The 19,882-nt window shown below is 43.1% G+C and overlaps 1 protein-coding gene across 16 annotated transcripts in view; it reads right to left on the reverse strand.

Moving 5' to 3' along the window:
• Nucleotides 1-19,576, reverse strand: part of LOC105488210 (phosphotriesterase related) — a 140,353-nt gene extending 120,777 nt beyond the window's left edge. For 12 of the 16 annotated variants that reach the window (XR_011608234.1, XR_011608233.1, XR_011608232.1 and 9 more), the window contains exons 1-2: nt 19,490-19,576; nt 19,024-19,149 (exon numbers count right to left, since the gene is read on the reverse strand). The gene's annotated coding sequence lies outside the window, so the exon portion shown is untranslated. Of the gene's footprint in view, nt 1-3,043; nt 3,078-19,023; nt 19,150-19,489 lie in introns of those variants that run through there. The other 4 variants (XM_011752078.3, XM_071070435.1, XM_071070438.1 and 1 more) reach the window with 4 other exon arrangements.
• Between the last annotated feature and the right edge of the window lie 306 nt (nt 19,577-19,882).

Below are 19,882 nucleotides of genomic sequence, written 5' to 3' on the forward strand. Positions count from 1 at the left end.
TGGCATTACATAGCAGTGAGAGTAACTAAACAAGGCTTTCCTAAAGAAGAAATGCTTAATAATCAACTAAAGGGTTAAATGTATCAAAGACAATGACTATGAGGCAGAAATGAAGCGCATGTAACTGGTCTAGTCTTTGTATTCACTAACTCACGGACTCTGGGAAGAAGGAAGGCTGTTTTCACGCTGCTGATAAAGACATAACCGAGACTGGGTAATTTATTTAAAGAAACAGGTTTAATGGACTCAATTGCACGTGGCTAGAAAGGTCTCACAATCATGGCAGCAGGCAAGACAGAATGAGAGAGCCAAGTGAAAGAGGAAATCCCTTATAAAATCATCAGATCTCGTGAGACTTATTCACTACTACGAGAACAGCATACAGGAAACTGCCCCCATTATTCAATTATCTCCCACCATGTCCCTCCCACAACAGGGGAAATTATGGGGGCTACAATTCAAGATGAGATTTGGATGGGGACGCAGCCAAACCATATCAGCCACCAGACACTAGCAATGGACACAGCCACAGCCCTATCCAAGAAGGGAGCAAGAACAGGTAATGCATGGAATTCTTCTCCTCTGTGGGTACCTCTACTGCTTTCAGTGGAGAGAATGGAAGGTGGGACCTTGTTCTTTATTGCTGACAGAAGAATGAGCAGAGCTGTTCTTCTGAAGCCTGAGACCAAGAGCTGGAAAAAAGGAAACTCCTATGCCGAAAGCATTGCCTAGCTTCCAAGAGTCTCCTTGGTTTGCTTTTCATAGTTGCAACAATGGTGTAAAATGACTATCCCGTGTCAATGACAAATGAGGCACACTGCAGAGACTGGCAGGATATTGTGTTCTTTTGAGGGGCCTCTAATCTCCTGGCATTCTCTGGGGACACCACGGGAGAACTACAAAAGGATTATCATAACTCTTAAAGAATCATCTCTGCTCAATGTTTAAGTGAGAACAGTGTTACAGACAGCATTTAGCACAATGGATGGCCCATAGCAGGATTCTGTAAATGTTTATGGATGGATGGATAAATGGACTTGACTGGAAAGAATGTACATGTTGTAGAGCTGCTTTGAGTCTGAAAACACAGGTGAACAGATTTAGAATATATACTCTCTGGTAGCATTAACAGAAGAATTAACAACTGGCAATATCTTTTGTACTGTGAAAACTCACTTGCCTTCTTGGTTATGGCAAATCACAGCATTCTGGGGATAATGGTTGCTCATTTTCCCTGTCTCAGTTTCTGTTGGCCTGGGAGACCTCAGAACTACTTGGAGGCTCGGTTTCCAAAAAAAAAAGTAATAACACTTTTTAAATTGGAACACACTAAGGATAAAGATGTGTTCTCTAAGTGCTCAAAGTGACTTTTACCAGCAAGCTGTGGAGCAATCCAGTATAAACCTATTACAAAAACAAAATTAGCTGTCCTTCCTTTGAAATTATTTTTAACTTCATAGGTAAAGTCTCTGTGGCACTTGCTATGCTATTCTTGAGTTCTTCTTTAGGTATCAGATGAAGTTAAACCTTTACTTCTTGGCTTGCTCTTTTCATTTTTTGAGAGGGTCTCACTCTGTTGCCCAGGCTAGAGTGCAGTGGCATGATCATGGCTCACTGCAGCTTCAGCCTCCCAGGTACAAGTGATCCACCTCACTCAGCCTCCTGAGTAGCTGGGACCACAGAAATATGCCATCTCACTTCACTCATTTTTTTATTTTTAGTAGAGATGAGGTATTGATATGTTGCCCAGGCTGGTTTCAAACTCCTGGGCTCAAATGATCCTCCTGACTCGGTCTCCCAAAGAGTTGGGATTACAGGCATGTGTCACTGTACCTGTTAATTTGTTTGTCATTGACACATGATAATCGTTTTATGCCACGGTTGCAACTATAGAAAGCAAACCAAAGAAACTATTAGGGCCTGGGCAGTGCTTTTCTGCACAGAAGTTTCTTTTTTTCTGGCCCTTGGTCTGATGCTTCAGGAGAACAGCTCTACTTGTTCTTTGTATTTTGTTTTGTTGTGAGACAGGGTCTCTCTCTGTCACCCAGACTGGAGTGCAGTGGCATGATTATAGCTCACTGCAACCCCCGACTCCCAGGCTCAAGTGATCCTTCTACTGCAGGCTCCCTAATAGCTGGGGCTACAGGTGTGTATCACCATGCCCAGATAATTTGTGTATGTTTTGTAGAGACAGGGTTTCACCATGTCTCCCGGGCTGGTCTTCAACTCCTAGGCATAAGTGATTCACCTGCCTCGGCTTCTCAAAGTACTGGGATCACAGGCATGAACCACTGCACCTGGCCAGCTTATTCTTTAGGTAACTTATTTCATGCAGTTTTCATTATGCATTAATATGAAAATGTTCTTTTATTACATTCGATTACCAGTTTTTATTATTTCATTACCATATAGTACTTATTAATCAGTTTATTATATATTGGTATTTATTGTTCTATTATTTATTGTTATTAGACATAATTATAGATTAAAAATCAAGAACTTGGTATGTTTAAATGTATGTATACTTACTTGCCATAAAAATGGAAATTATATTTATTATGTATATCTTGACATTGCTTAGAAAAATATGTTTTTCTCTCTTGTTTAAGTATATTAGAAACATAAATAATTCCTGATTCAATAGGCTAATTCTCTAATTCAATAGGTTAATTTTTTTTTTTTTTTTGAGGCAGTCTCACTCTGTTACCCAGGCTGAAGTGCAATGGCCTGATCTTGGCTCACTGCAACCTCTGCCTCCCAGGTTCAAGCAATTCTCATGCCTCAACCTCCTAAGTATCTGGGATTACAGGCATGCATCACCACGCCTGGCTAATTTTTTGTATTTTTAGTAGAGATGGAGTTTTGCCATGTTGCCCAGGCTGGTCTCGAACTCCTGGCCTCAAGCAATCCACCCACCTCAGCCTACCAAAGTATTGGGATTACAGGCATGAGCCACCGTGCTCGGCAGGTTAATTTTGTATTTATACAAATAACAGTAGTTATAAAGTATCTTCTGTGCCACCAAAAATTAATGTTCACTTACTGTATTTCAAAAATGGCTTAGAAGTGGAGTTGGGTGACCATGGAATTTCTGTAATTTAAAATAAAAGTGGATGTTATTTCATTGTCCCCCCAAAAATTGACTCCCCTACAAAAAAATGGACACAGATGGGATGACATAATGCTTTCTGAACATATCACTATTTCCCCAAGAGGAAGAAAAACTAAAACTTCACCAACTGCAAAAATGTGACAAAGCTGATATTCCAGGAGCATGTATTTGGGCCACTTAGTCTGAGGACCTCAGTTTTCTCATTAATAAAACAAAGGAGTTGAACAAAGTGATTTCTGAGCTTCCTTCCAGATACAAGTTGTATGAGTGTATGTGAAGAGACGCTACACGGGCTGTAAATGACCTCCCCAAAAGCTTCTCCATTTGTTCACATCTGTTTCAACATTCAACGAGGTGGGGATATATGTATAGTAGAAAAGCAGACAGGCCATCTTGTTACAAGGAATGTGAAACCTATTGATATCTTTCTCGATATGAATTCTTTTTCTGATGTCCCATTAGGCAAACCATACTTAAATGAACCATATTCTAGTATTTACTTTACTATAAACTTAGTATAAACAACAGATTATTACAAACAGATGCATGAAATAAAAATACCTCACAACCCAGAAGTTCCAGATTGTTAATTATTTATTACCATTCTTCATACTGCTTGTGAGTAAGAATAGAGGCACAAGCATAAAAATAATGTTGTCTTTATAGTAGCCCTCAGATACACGATGCTGACTGCCTAAGCAACTGAAAACGGTTGGCTATAGCCCAAACAAAAGTTTATAAAATCCACTATCTAGGCATATACGTATATATGTGTGTGTGTGTGTATATATATAAAATATATATGTATATATGTGTGTATCTATATATATACACACAGTTTTTAGTTTCCAATAATCACAACACAACTACAGAAACTACTCTGAAACTTTTGTGCCCACTTAACCAGGAATAATTTTATTCTTTAGTGGATGGTGAAATATGTGTTTAAAAAAAAAAAATCAATAACCTGGCCAGGTGCAGTGGCTCACGTCTATAATCCCAGCACTTTGGGAGGCTGAGGCAGAAGAATCACCTGAGCTCAGGAATTCAAGATCTGCCTGGGCCACATAGTGAGACCCCACCTGGGCAACATAGTGAGACCTCACCTCTATTATAAAAAATAAGAAGAAATCGCTGGACACAGTGGCTCACGCCTGTAATCCCAGTAATTTGGGAGGCTGAGGCAGGCAGATCACTTGAGGTCAGGAGTTTGAGATCAGCCTGGGCAATATGGTGAAACTCCATCTCTAAAAAAGTACAAAAATGAGCCAGGTGTGAGGGCATGCCTGTAATCCCACCTACTTGGGAGGCTGAGGCAGAAGAATCACTTGAACCTGGGTGGCAAAGGTTGCAGTGAGCCAAGATCATGCCACCGCACTCCAGCCTGGGTGACAGAGCAAGACACTGTCTCAAAATAATAATAACAATAATAATAAATGAGGAAGAAGCAGAAGTAGAAGAAGAAGAGGAAGAGGAAGGAGAAGGAGAACCAGCAGCAGCAGCAGGAGAAGAAGGAAGAAGAAGAGGAAGGAGGAGGAGGAGGAGGAAGACGAGAGAAAACAAAAAGTCATAGCTGGGCGCAGTAGTTCACGCCTGTAAATCTCAGCACTTTGGGAGGCTTAGGCAGATGGATTACTTGATGTCAGGAGTTCAGGACCAGCCTGACCAACATAGTAAAACCCCACCTCTACTAAAAATACAAAAATTAGCTGAGCGTGGTTGTGCACACCTGTAGTCCTAGCTACTCGGGAGGCTGAGGCAAGAGAACTGCTTGAGCCTGAGAGGTGGAGGTTGCAATGAGCCGAGATCACACCACTGCACTCCAGCCTGGGTGGTGTGTGTGTGTGTGTGTGTATTTATATAAATTATATATATCCCACTGGTGGTTCAAACTGATTTTAGGTGATATATGGGCATTTGAAACTTTTTTAAACAAGTTTTTATTTATTTTAATGTGTTTTAGAAAAAAGAAAGCAATAAACATTGCAAGCCTGTGATTTCATAGATATTATTGCTTAGGATGGAGCTAAAGTAAAAAAGTGGATTGGTTTAAAGAAAAACTATAAGTAATTAGTGGTAAAGGTAGTACACAGGCATAGCAAACACTCTGGAAGATGATACAAGCATAAATCAAGTTTCACAAGAACTGATGAAAATTATACTGAGTTTCCAAAAATTAAAGGGCTTAGCAACATCTCCACAATGTCTTGTAACAAATTCATTTTATTTCATCTGTTAAAGAACTAACTCCTTTTCTGGGGGTAATAACCCTCCCAACACATCAGATATATAGCTTTGACTTCTAATTAGGCAGAGAAAGCTATTATCCAATTTTATTTATTTATTTTTGAGATGGAGTCTCACTCTGTTGCGCAGGCTGGAGTGCAGTGGCACAATCTTGGCTCACTGCAACCTCTGCTCCTGGGTTCAAGCGATTCTCCTCCCTCAGCCTCCCGAGTAGCTGGGATTACAGGAGCGCACCACCACATCCGGCTACTTTTTTTTGTATTTTTAGTAGAGACAGGGTTTTGTAATGTTGGCCAGGCTGGTCTCGAACTCCTGATCTCAAGTGATCCACCCGCCTTGGCCTCTCAAAATGCTGGGACTACAGGCGTGAGCCACCATGCCCGGCCTATTATCCAATTTTAACTCTTAAACCTTATGATGGTTAATACTGAGTGTCGACTTGATTGGATTGAAGGATGCAATGTATAGTTCCTGAGTATGTCTGTGAGGGTGTTGGCAAAGGAGATTAACATTTGAGTCAGTGGACAGGGAGTGGCAGACCCAGCTTCAATCTGAGTGGGCACCATCTAAGCAGCTGCCAGTGCGGCTAGAGTAAAGCAGGCAGGAGAAGATGAAACAACAGGCTTGCTGAGCCTTCTGGACTTCATCTTTCTCCCATGCTGGAGGCTTTCTGTCCTCAAACATTAGACTCCAAGTTCTTCATCTTTTGGACTCTTGGACTTACACCAGTGGTTTACCAGGGGCTCTTGGGAGTCACCACTTGGTTAAGCTTACAATAACCCACTGTCATTCTCCAAGATCCGTCTATCTTCTGCACAGGCCAAATAGGAGAGTTGAACAGGGATCTGGTGGGAATCACTACCCTTGTGTCTTTCAAGTCCTTCATGGTGGCACTAATCTCTGCAGTCCCTCCAGGGATGTGATACTGTTTTTGATTTACTATTTTTCTAGGTGGAGGCAGCTCTAATGGCTTCTATTTGGTCTTTCCCAGCATAGTAGCCCTCACTCTACCAGTCAGGGAGCCACTGTGGGGATTCTGCCAGGTGCTAAGTATGTTTATGCCAATTATGCATTCTGGCACTAGGGAAATGACCACATGATGAGTCCTGGGACCCACTGGACCCACTGTCAGTCAGACCTGAGCTAAAACTCTATTAAAAGATGCTCTTCCAGCTACTCATGGATAAGGGTTTCAACAATAATTTTCTTTTTTTTTAGATGGAGTCTCACTCACTCTGTCACCCAGGCTACAGTGCAGTGGTGCAATCTTGGCTCACTGCAACCTCCGCCTCTTTGCTTCTGCTGTCCATTATGGAAACGATGCCCACCTTGTCTTTGATGGTTGAGTGTCGCCACTTGGCCTCTGCCACCTTGGGATCCAATTATTCCCACTGCATTTAAATTTTGTAGTTGACTGACTGTGGTTCCCACTGTAAGATCTGGCACACAAAGAAGAGCAATCACAGAGCTCTTCAAGGATGCAGGTGCTCCTCTCACAAATCTTTTTCACAAGGTATTGGTGAAGGACATCTTCTGGGCCCTCCCAGCTGGAATGGGTAGGTCTAAAGTGACTAATCCACTCTAGCATCTTAATCTCCCTAAGCCCTTGGATCGCTTCCTCTACATTAAACCAAGGGAAATCTGGCATTTCTAGCTCACACACAGTGGGTCATCTTTTGTTCCACATTTCAGCTAACCAAACAAATAAACTATTAGAACCTTTTCTAACTCCCTGAGTTGCAACATTAAATGCAGAATCCCTGCTTAGTGGGCCCAAATCAGTAAGTTCAGCCTGACTCAACTTTATGTTCCATCCACCCTTGTCTCACACCCTTAATATCCATTCCCATGCTTGTTCTCCAGATTTCTGCCTATATGAATCAGAAAACTAAAGCAATTCTTTTGGAGTGTAGTGCACCTCCTTGTGGGTCATACTCTGAACCTCATCACTAGGGGCCTGCTGGGGCCTTAATCTAGTTATATATCTAGAAGCAAATGGGTTTTGGGAGTGGGTCCTGAGGAGAATCAACATTGTCTTGCCTGGCAACTGCCTCAGGAGAGGCCATCATCACTGTTGCCTCAGGTAGTGTATGGTTAATCTCCTCAGACAAAGGGGAAAGGCTGTTGGCAGCATGGGTGGAAGAGGGAATGTTGCCACCACTGGGGATGGGGAAGCTGTTTCCTCTGGTAAAAAAAAAAAAAAAAAAAAAAAAAGGCTCATAAGAGTTTACAAGCTCAGTGTCCCCAATTTCATCTGGGTCTTCCCACACGTCCCCATTCCAAGTTGCTGGGTCCCATTCTTTTCCAGTCAATGCCCTCACTTTGACAGCAGACATCTAATGAGACTGAGCTCCACCTTTCATTGCAGGTCAGCCACTCACATGATAAAAGCTTGTGTCTGATTTTCCACAATTTGAGCCCTTTGTCTACGGGAGATAAGACTCTCCCTCAGGGCAATCTTAGAAGCCTTGAGGCTCAGTATGTGCTTCTGGAGCTGGAAGTTCGAATCCCTGAACTCATTTATCCTTTGCTTCCTTTACTTTGTCCAGTGAACTTAGTAGTAACCAACCAACTTTATTATATTCCTTTATTCTCCACATATGGTCAAAGGTATTATGTACGGAGTCACTAAACCCCTTGCCCCTCACGAGTGGTGAATCAGGAGTGTCAAATGCATCTCTTTTGCATAACTCTTTAAACAGTTCACACTAAGGACTATCAGCATTCTCCATACTATTAGAAGTAGAGTACTTAGCATTTTTGGATGTCATCAGATTAAGCACTCAACTCTAGAAACCCCAAAACGAACTAAAGAACTCCATCCTTTTTAAACTCCAGCCCGTTTACCAAGTGACCTGAAAGGCTGCCAGTTTTGAATGGGGTCCAGAACAGGAGAAGTCTCTGCAACAGGTCCAGGTTACTGTGCTAGCTGCCCCGCCAATTGGGCCATATGACCCAGCAGATCCAACAGTGCTTGGGGTGTCAGTGGCAGATAGGGATGCTGTTTGGAGCCTTTGGCAGGCCCCCATAGGGAATCACAGCAGAGGCTTCAAAGATTTTGGAGCAAGGCCCTGCCATCCTCTGCAGATAACTAATGTCCTTTTGGGAGACAGCTCTTGGCCTGTTACTGGGCTTTGGTAGAAACAGAACGTTTAACTATGGGTCATCAAGTCACCATGTGGCCTGAACTGCTTATCATGAACTGGGTGCTTTCTGACCCACCTAGCCAGAAAACAGGGTGGGCACAGCAGCATTCCATCATCAAATGGAAGTGGTATATAAGTGATCGGGCTCGAACAGGTCCTGAAGACACAAGTAAGCTACATGAGGAAGTAGCTCAAATGCCCATGGTCTCCACTCCTGCCTTCTCTCCCCAGCCTGCACCAAGGGCCTCATGGGGAGTTCCCTATGATCAGTTGACAGAGGAAGAGAAGACTAGGGTCTGGTTCACAGGTGGTTCTGCCCAATATGCAGGCATGAATATATGCAGGCATATATATAAATACGATGTATAGTGTAAAGAATATGGACCAAGACCTTATAGTCAGAGATAGTATAGCCACTTACAAAGCTTTCCAATATTTACAGATAAAAACTCTAAAATTTAATACATCATTCTTTGTATAGAAACAACTTATAAAAAATTGTCCTTAATGCTAATGTGAAATCGTTATGTAATATAGTAATAATGAATGTAAACCTATTTTGACCAAAGTATTACTAACACAAAAATAAAAACAGAGAAGTGAAAACAGGTTAACAAAAAAACTGGTGTCACTACATAATGCATTACGAAAATTCCACATAAAAAATATTTTACAGGCTTAGTGCAGGGGCTTACACCTGTAATCTTAGCGCTTTGGGAGGTTGTGGCCGGAGGATCACTTGAGGCCAAGAGTTCAAGACATTGAACTGAGCAACATAGTGAGAACTTATCTCTAAAAAAGTTAAAAAAAAAAAAAAAATTAGGTGTGGTGGCATGCACCTGTAGTCTCAGGTATTTGAGAGGCTGAGGTGGGACGATCACTTGAGCCCAGTAGTTCAAGGCTGCAGTGAGCTATGATGGCACCACTGCACTCCAGTCTGGGCGACAGAGCAAGACTCTGACTCAAAAAAAATAGAAAAAAAGGTCAGGTATGGTGTCTCATGCCTGTAATCCCAGCACTCCTGGCCAACATGGCAAAACCCTGTCTCTACTAAAAATACAAAAATTAGCTGGGCATGGTGGCGCACCCCTGTAATCCCAGTTCCTCGGGAGGCTGAGGCATGAGAATTGCTTGAACCCAGGAGGCAGAGGTTACAGTGAGCCAAGATCGCACCACTGCACTCCAGCTGAGGCAATAGAGGGAGACCCTGTCTCAAAAAAAAAAAAAAAAAAGAAAAAAAGAAAAAAAAATCTTTTACAATCTTGATGGTCTATCAAAATAAAAGAGAAAGAATTTTAAAATTAAGCCTTTTGACCTCACCATGGCAACAATAACTAGCAGCAACGGTCCATGAAATGTTTCTACTGCTAAGAAACTGTATGTGTTCTTTAATATATATAACAAATCTAATAATTAAATTCAATACACAAATAGAACTACGTAGAATCCTCATGGAGAATATTTTAAACTTGAACTTTTAGCTTGAAATATTTTGATCTCTCTATCCAACTACAGTAACAGGAAAAGAATGAAAAGATAACACTTGGGAGGAATGAACATCAACAAGGAGCCCTGCACCAGCCTGACCAACATGGTGAAAATACGTCTCTAGTAAAAATACAAAAACTTAGACAGGCATTGTGGCACACGCCTTTAATCTCAACTATTCAGGAAGCTGAGGCACAAGAATCGCTTGAACCTGGGAGGTGGAGGTTGAAGTTAGCGGAGATCACACTGCTACACTCCAGCCTCGCGACAAACCAACTCTCTCTCAAAAAAAAAAAAAAAAAAAAAAAAAAAAGGTAGGGGCGGTGGCATGCATTGCGCATCTATTTGTAAGAGCCTTCTCCCCACCCCCAAACATTCAAGATCAACTATGGCTGCAAGTCAAAGTCTCAGTAATGTCAGTATTTGAAATAGCAAATTCTTTACCACTTATGCACTGAGCTGCTCCGAAATATTTGGCACACAAGAGAAAGAGGAACACTCTTGAAGATGCACTTTACTAAATGATAACGGGGCAAACTCAAAGCAGCACCGAAGCAAAAGGGAATCATTTACATTAGGCCTGACACTTATGCAGAAATGTGAGCAAGACTCACAGGCCCAGGACAACTTCTAATCCTAGATATGGAGGCTGAGAGGACTTGGATGGTCTTTGGCCATGCCATCCCCTCAGGAGGCAGTGTCCTCTGAAGAACACCCAGGAGAGAGCGTGGCTTCCTTGGTGTCAGCCTGTAGGATCCTTCCTCCAACAGCAGGGAATGTTTTTAGAGAAGGTATTGGGCAGAAGGCACTAGCCACGCGTGGTTCATCGGTGCATCGGAGGCAAGTGGCCTCTTTGTAAGTTTCTGTGTTCACTGAATTTGCAACATGGCTAATAGGCTCTGAAATCAAAGACTGAACTTGGAGATACTGCAGCCTGAGAGCCTGGGAAACGCTAACTAGGAGAAAGGCACTGACTCATGGAAGTAATAGACATGTCATATGTCAGAGAAGGATAAATAAAAACATGTCTCAAATAATCTAGGCCAAAACTAGGAAAGATGCTCTTCCAGCTACTCTTGGATAAGGGTTTCAATAATAATTTTTTTTTTTTGAGACGGAATCTCACTCACTCTGTCACCCAGGCTAGAGTGCAGTGGTGTGCTCTCAGCTCACTGCAACCTCCGCCTCCCAGGTTCAAGCCATTCTCCTGCCTCAGCCTCCTGAGTAGCCAGGATTACAGGCATAAGCCACCACACCCAGCCTCAACAATACTTTTCTACAGAGGGATTGGTAATTAAAACCATACGCAACTTACTATTGTCTAACATAGGCATGCATACCTCATTTAATCTGTCCCTTATGTAGGTATCGAAGTTTGCATCACAGGAGGCCATATATTTCATTCATTTATTCTCCTTTTTAAAAAATAACTTTTATTTAAACTTTTTAACATGGACATTCTCAAAAATTCACAAATGTAGAGAGTGTAGTAGAGTGAACCCCTACGCATCTATCACATAGCTTCAACAATACATTTCCACTTAAAACAGTTTTAAAGGGAAAAGTGTTTTACAGCCCATTCAAAACCCCAAGTTTTACCTATATACTCTTATATACCCACGTAATGACCCTCTAATATTTCTGACTACCAATTTACTACAAAAGATTCTTTTAAGGATAAAAAAAAACCCCTATTATTCTATTCTGAAGGAACATTGTAAAAGCTCATCAGAATAAAAGATAGTATGCATTATAGATATGGACAGATAATGTCAAACTGAGGCCTTCTGTGCCTTCACATTCCCCAATATTTCTTTGAATATAAGAGCTTTGCTAGCTGGGTGTGGAGGCTCATGCCTGTAATCCCAGCATTTTGGGAGGCCAAGGCGGGAGGATCACTTGAGCCTTGGAGTTGGAGACCAGCCTGGGCAACAGAGTGAGACTCCATCTCTACAAACAATTTTTTTAAAATTAACCAGGCGTATCCCTGTGCCAGGAGCCAACCTGGTCTTCCCAAAGGGTAGCACCCCAGTGAAAACAAAAGCAAAAGAATAAAGTTCCCTGTAGGTCCTCTGTCCAAAAAAAAAATTAACCAGGCATGGTGCTGAGCACCTGTAATCCAGCTTACTCAGGAAGATCACTTTAGCCCAGAAGCTCAAGTGAGCTATGATCACCACCACACTCAAGCCTGGGTGACAGAGCAAGACACTGTCTCAAAAAAAAGGAAAGAGGCTGGGTGTGGTGGCTCATGCCTGTAATCCCAGCACTTTGGGAGGCTGAGGCGGGTAGATCATGAGGTCAAGAGACTGAGACCATCCTGGCCAACATGATGAAACTCTGTCTCTACTAAAAATATAAAAGTTAGCTGGGCGTGGTAGCACATGCCTGTAGTCCCAGCTACTCGGGAGGCTGAGGCGGGAGAATCGCTTGAACTCGGGAGGCGGAGGTTGCAGTGAGCCTAGATTATGCCACTGCACTCCAGCCTGGCAACACAGCGAGACTCTGTCTCACAAAAAAAGAAAAAGAAAAAGAAAAGAAAAGAGCTTTTTTAGCTTCTTAGGCTCACATCTCTTCTCAGAGACCTTTCTGTTTTCAGTTGATAATATCGTGACAATTATAAGACACAACATATTTAAGCAAGATAAGCACAAGATACCTCTTTATAGAAAGAGCAGATAGGACCACAGCATATTCTAGAGATCCTCTTGCCCTTTTTGATGGTACACCTAAGTACATGAACTCATCATAGTAAGTTTCTGATTCGGAGAGGAAATTTTTTGGTAAAAATATCTGCGAGTTGTTATAGCAAATATTTGGATGTTTGTGGTTCAGACTGCAAGGTACGCTTGATTATGTACATTTTTTTCTTAACTGCTTGATGAACTCTATCCAATTCATTTAATAATATTGCTTCCCTTTTTTACCTAATTCATAAATGTTTAAAGTCACAAGCATTAAGCTCTCCTCCAAGTAATGTTAGTTAAAAAGAAGTTCCTGAACCGAGGACATTCTCCAAAGATGTGTAGTCGTCACTTGGAAGGTCAAATTTAACAAAGAAAATAACTCCAAAAACAGCAGTTTCCAAACAGACCATTACTATTGCAGGGAAGCATTTTGGGCTCAAATGTGTCTCCCCGCAAAATTTGTATGTTGTAGCCCTAACCCTCAGCACCTTAGGATGTGGTTGTATTTGCAGATAATCTTTACACAAGTAATTAAAATGGGGTTGTTAGGGTAGGTTCCAATCCAATAGGACTGGTGTCCCTATAAAAGATTAGTACACAGACATGCACAGAGGGAAGACTGCCATCTGCAAGCCAAAGAGAGAGACCTCAGAAGACGCCAACCCTGCTGACACCTTGATCTGGGACTTCCAGCTGCCAGAACTGTGAGAAAATAAATGTCTGTTGTTTAAGTCACCCAGTTTGTGGTATTTTGTGATGGCAGTCCTAGGAAAACAAATATAGTGAGTACTGAAGGTCATCTAATCTAAGCTACAGAAATGGCCCTTAATGACACCTGGGGGCTCTGATTTTTTTTTTTTTTTTTTTTTTTTGAGACAGTCTCACTCTGTCACCCAGACTGGTATGCAGTGGCACTATCTTGGCTCACTACAACCTTCACCTCTTGGGTTCAAGTGATTCTCCTGCCTCAGACTCCTGAGTAGCTGGAATTACAGGCATGTACCTGGCTAATTTTTGTATTTTTAGTAGAGATGGGGTTTCACCATGTTGGCCAGGCTGGTATCGAACTCCTGACCTCAGGTGATCCGCCCGCCTTGGTCTCCCAAAGTGCTAGGATTACAGGCGTGAGACACTGTGCCTGGCCTGCAGGCTCTGAATTCATAAAGTGAGAAGAAAATCTGTCAAAAGAGCTGGCCAGGCACATGCCAAGTCAACCTAATGCTTTATTTATTTACTTATTTAATAGAGATGGGGTCTCACTATGTTGCCCAGGCTGGTCTTGAACTCCTGAGCTCAAGCAATCCTCCCGCCTTGGCCTCTCAAAGTGCCAGGATTACAGGCATGAGCCACCGTGCCTGGCCAACCTAACACTTTTAAACAAATTCTGATGACAATCAGATGACAGCTCAGGGTATGGGCTCTGACCAAATAAATCTTTATTTCAATTACTCAATTACATGGTCTGGCTTTATCTGTCCTCCAAACTGTTAGAGAGCAAGACTGATATTTTTAACCTTTTAGATACGCAAGGAATGTAGGAGATGAGACATGTTGAACTGTGAAGGCATAAACATAAGATAACTTTGAAAATTTATGAAAATTTTAAAAATATTTTTAAAAATCAACACAAATAATTTTGAAAATAGTAAGCCACATCAGGAAAGAAATTTTGTGGGTACACAATAACACAAGGATTTGGTGGTCGCAATGGGCTTTCAGTTACACAAAAGAGCATGAAATTTACAATATTTACCAACATTCTCTTCAAAGTGCTTTTCAGACACCAAATAATTACCCAATTAAACCATTGCAAGATAAGCTGCTATTACTCTGAATTTAGTGAAAAGAACTAATAATTATTCTTTTAACAGTTTCTGTGAAGAAAGAACTCAATGTTTACCATATACAAGTGAGGACATCCCACCCTTTTAATGAGTAGGAACAGGGAAAAAAGGCTGATTATGTAAGTGAATTCAGTGGAGGACAGAGATGACTAAGAACCACAATCTGTGAAAACAGAGAATTTAATATGTAAAGCAGAGACCACCACTGGCAAAAGGCTATTTATGAATATTGCCAATACTTAGCATTGCGGACTGACAATAGGAGATCTTCAGTCATGTCCTGAACAACATAATTCATCACACTAGTGCTTGAGGCAGTCATGTCCAAGCAATTTATCATCATCATATCACTCGCCTGAGTATGAGAGGGGGAGAACTTTGATTGTTAACCTCTAGGGAGACTGGATTTATAGCCAGCGTCCCCTAAGAATGCAGCACAGCTCTGCCCAAAGCACAATGCTCCCTGCTTGCCTTCTGTTTAACTCAGAATAAAAGAGTGAACACACTGCCCCCGGGACATTAAGAGCAAAACCTAAGTCTGATACTCTTAGATTCGAAATCAGATAGCCAGGAAATCACATTTAAAGTACTCTTTGAAGCTGCCTGAAAAAAATGTGTTAGTCAATGGTAAGTATGGATGATTCATTTCAAATGTCCTTCAGTGACAAAATAATTTCTGAAATGCATCCACTGATAACTGCATTTGGGAAGAATCATCTTTTCACAACTCACCCACGAACATTCCTCTGTATTGGAAAACTTGGAAGTGCACTGAAAATTGTTAAAAATATATAAATTGTGTTTTTCAAAGTAAAAATGAAAGCCTTGATTCCTATCCCTTCCAGGCATAGAACCTTAACCTATTTTACACTTTAACTCGGTCTGCCCTTACAGAATGTAATTAAACATCTAAATGTCATTTTTGCCACTTTTGATTAAAATCACAAAGCAGACTGGAGCATGATGGGAACAGCACACCTGCCATCTCCCACACAGTAAAAGGAGCATGATTCATAGGACAAGCCTCTTTCAGGGCCCTCCCCGCAGCTCCCAAGGTATCTGGTAAACCAGAGCCAGAAATCCCCAGGCAGCTTATCTGATAATACTCATTACGCAGGCTTGACCAGGCTAGGCCACAGTAACACACAAATCCCCAAATCTCAGGGTCTGAACACAACAAAAGTTTATTTCTAGCTCATCATATATGTCTAACACAGGAAGGCAGGGGGCTCTGCTTATTGTCCTCTTTCTATGACCCGGGCTGAGACTGCTGCCTCTATCTGGATGGTCACTGTGGTGGAGGGAAAGTGATTGTGACACATCTTTCACTGGCTCTTAACACACTTTTACCTGGAAGTGACACAGGTCACTCCACTTGTGTTTCATTAGCTAAACAAGTCACATGGACATACCTGCCTGGAAGGAGACAGGGAAACGGCTGACACAGCTCTCACGCTGAGCAGGCAGAGAGGTATTTGTACTCAGGCGGTTATTGTTTTGACAAAATAGGTAGAACCACAGAGCCAGTTTATGCCAAATGGAACCAGATATTTTATTTTTCTTATTCTTTCTTTTTTTTTTTTTTTTTTTATTAAGAGATGATGTCTATGAATGAGAAGCCTTTTGTTATAAAAGTGTTATTAAGGGCCGGGCTTAGTGGCTCATGCCTGTAATCCCAGTACTTCGAGAGGCTGAGGCAAGTGTATCACCTGAGGTCAGGAGTTCAAGACCAGCCTGATCAACATGATGAAACTCCGCCTCTACCAAAAATACAAAAAAATTAGCTGGGCATGGTAGTGTGTGCCTGTAGTTCCAGCTACTTGGGAGGTTGAGGCAGGAGAATCACTTAAACCTGGGAGGCAGAGGTTGCAGTGAGCCAAGATAGCGCCACTACACTCCAATCTGGGCAATAGAGTGAGACCCTGCCACAAAAAAAAAAAAAAAAAAAAAGAAATCTTATTAGGAAAACCTGGACCACTGTAAATACACTAGAAAGAATAGCTAAAGAAAACAGAACAAAGCCACATTCGATGTATGAAAAAATATTCAACAACTATCTCAGTCAAGTTCCTAGGGATACTGAGCAGACTAGAGCTTGATCAGAAATTCTCAGTGTTGTTACTATATGGCTTACTAGGGTATTTAATAGATTTGAAGTTGGCTGGGTGCCGTGGCTCACGCCTGTAATCTCAACAGTTTGGAAGGCAGAGGTGGGAAGATCACTTGAGCCCAGGTGTTCAAGACCAGCCTGGGCAACAAAACAAGACCCCCATCTCTACAAAAATAAATAAACAGATAAATATTTTAAAAAGAAGGTATTTGAGGATAAACATTCCTCCTGTATGAACACTTCAAAGCACATGGAAGCAAAGGTGGACGTTTACCAAGCTCCTCTCATGGTATACAGTTCATCATTTTGTCTTTAAGCTTAAATCCGAGAGCAATCTCTAAAACCCTTGCATCAGGGCTGCTTACTCAACTTAAAATAGTCACAGGGATGCTATGGCCAAGCCCTGGCACTGAGTACGGTCATGTACTTCTCCAGATTCTAAATGATCTATTTTTGTGTTCTCTTGCTCTCTGCTTCTATTTGGCTCAAAATTTACTGACACTTCAAAGGATATTAAATTGCATTTTTTTTTTTCCAGAAATGCTTCTCACTTTAGCCATATTCAAGGTATTTTCTGTCCTTCACAGGGAAGGGGAAATTTGCCCAGTGAAACTGATCTTTCTGTAAGTCCTTCCAGAAGAGCCACTGTCCTGATTTTCCTCCGGTCTCACTAGCCACCTTCTGGCTGGATCCTCCCCTGCTGACCTCTAAAATACACATTTACTGATTTTTGATTGAATAAACAGACTCTTCCTGACTACCTTGTAATTTCAGCAGCAAATATGACCCAAAATTGGAAGACCTCTGAATCTATTCTGGTTTGAGGGCTGTCCAATTAAAACGGAAAAAAACTGGCCTAAAATATCCTTAAATGGTAAAATCAGGATCTTATCTTCATAAATCCATAGATTATTAGATCCACTAGAGACTCAGAGACCACTTAACTTTTTTTTTTCTTTGTTTTTTGAGACAGAGTTGTACTCTGTCACCCAGGCTGGAGTGCAGTGGTGTGATCTCAGCTCACAGCCACCTCTGCCTCCCAGGTTCGAGCAATTCTCCTGCCTCAGCCTCTCGAGTAGCTGGGATTACAGGCACACCCACCACCATGCCCGGCTAACTTTTTGTAGAAAAGGGGTTTCACCATGTTGGCCAGGCTGGTCTCAAACTCCTGGCCTCAAGCGATCCACCTGCCTCACCCTCCCAAAGTGCCGCGATTACAGGTGTGAGCCACCGTGCCTGGCCTGAGACCACTTACCTTACTGTGTCTAGAAAACATAGGCAGGCCAGGCACAGTGGCTCACACCCGTAATCCTAGCACTATGGGAGGCTGAGGCAGCCAGATCACTTGAGCCCAGGAGTTTGACACCAACATGGGCAAAATGGCAGAACCCCATCTCTACCAAAAACACAAAAAATAAAGTAGAAAATAAAAACTAGCTGGGCACGGTGGGGTGCACCTGCGGGAGACTGAGCTGGGAGGATCACTTGAACCGGGGAAGTGAAGGTTGCAGTGAGCTGTGATAGCACCACTGCACTCCAGCTTCGGTGAAAGAGTGAGACCTAGTCTTAAAAAGCAAAAGAGGCTGGGCGCGGTGGCTTAGTCCTGTAATCCCAGCACTTTGGGGGGCCAAGGTGGGTGAATCACGAGGTCAGGAGTTCAGGATCAGCCTGGCCAATATGGTGAAACCCCGTTTCTACCAAAAATACAAAAATTAGCTGTGTGTGGTGGCGCACGCCTGTAGTCCCAGCCACTCAGGAGACTGAGGCAGGAGAATCGCTTGATCCCAGGAGCGTTGCAGTGAGCCAAGATCGCGCCACTGCACTCCAGCCTGGGCAAGGATGAGACTCCGTCTAAAAAAAAAAAAAGCAAAAGAAAACCAACTTGTCGAAAGTCACTGAGCTGGAACCAGAACTAGAATAGGGCTCCACTCCTTCTGGGTCCAAAGTTCTTTAAATCAGCAACCCCTCTTACTGCCTATGTAAGGGTATACCTTTAGTTCCTGTTGACTTGTGATATACAAAGAATGAGGTGGTCTAAGAGTAAGAGCACACAGGCTGTGGAGTCAGAAAGACTCCACCTTTAAACTTTGTTTCCATCTGTAAACTTCCCAGCAGTGGCCTAATCTTTCTGTACCCTTAGGTTTGTCGTTATCACTAGAATCCTTCACCGGGCTGCAGAGTGGATTAAGCAAGAGTGCACAGGACTCAGACATATGACCGCAGGTGATCAGCTTTTACAAACTGCCAAAAAATATAGACCTGTAATGCCAGCACTTTGGGAGGCCGAGGCAGGCAGACTGATTGAGCCCAGGAGTTCAAAACCAGCCTGGGCAACATGGAGAGACACTGTCTACAAAAAATACAAAAATTAACCGGGCATGGTGGCACGTGCCTGTAGTCGCAGCTACTCCGGAGGCTCAGGAGGCTGAGGCAGGAAGTTCCCTTGAGCTCAGAAGGTCGAGACTGCAGTGAGCTGTGATCGCACCAAATGCACTGTAGCCTGGGCAGCAAAGCGAGACTCCGAATCAAAAAAAAAAAAAAAAAAAGCTTATTAAAGGAGGCTTAGCAGGGAATAGCCGCTCCCACCCAGCACAGCTAACCGATGACGGCCCCGGGCATTGCTGTCGAGTCAAAGGGAGCTAGAGCCGCAAGGAACTGGCGCTCTTCGCAACGTCCCTCAAGCACTTAGGGAGAGGCGGCAGGGCCCACGCGCCAGTGGCTTGAAAATCCTTCCTTCCGGCAGGACCCTCGCGCGGAACTCTGCAGCGAACCCCGGCCGCGCGGCCTCCGCCGTCGGGCCCCACTCTTCCTACTGGGCCTATAGTTCCGGCTCCTGCTCTGACTCCTGGGAGCCTTACCTCGGGTACAACGCGCTGTCTTCTCCCCTGGGAACTTCCGCCAGGCCAACGTCCCGGGCCTTTTAAGTCTCCCCTCTTCCCTCCCACTTCGCCTTTGGTTCTCTCCCCGCCCCTGGCCCGAGGTCACGCCCTCACCGGGTCCTAGGACACGCCCCGTGGGTCCTTGCCACGCCCTGCCTCTTCGTAGGACACACCCTTCAAACCCTCGCCACGCCCCACCCTGGTCCTGGGCCGTTTCCCGCTGGTCTCTGCCTAGCCACACCCTCCTGCAGGCGCTGTCTGACTGACTGTCGTTTGGCTGAATGAAAAAAATTCGGGGCTGGATCCCCAAACGGAAAGAAACTGTTGCATTTTCCCCAGATCCTAGTTCTCCATAGAACAGCCTGGAACAAG

The sequence above is a fragment of the Macaca nemestrina genome, chromosome 9 (genome assembly GCF_043159975.1).
Source record: "Macaca nemestrina isolate mMacNem1 chromosome 9, mMacNem.hap1, whole genome shotgun sequence".
In the NCBI taxonomy this organism is placed as follows: domain Eukaryota; kingdom Metazoa; phylum Chordata; class Mammalia; order Primates; family Cercopithecidae; genus Macaca; species Macaca nemestrina.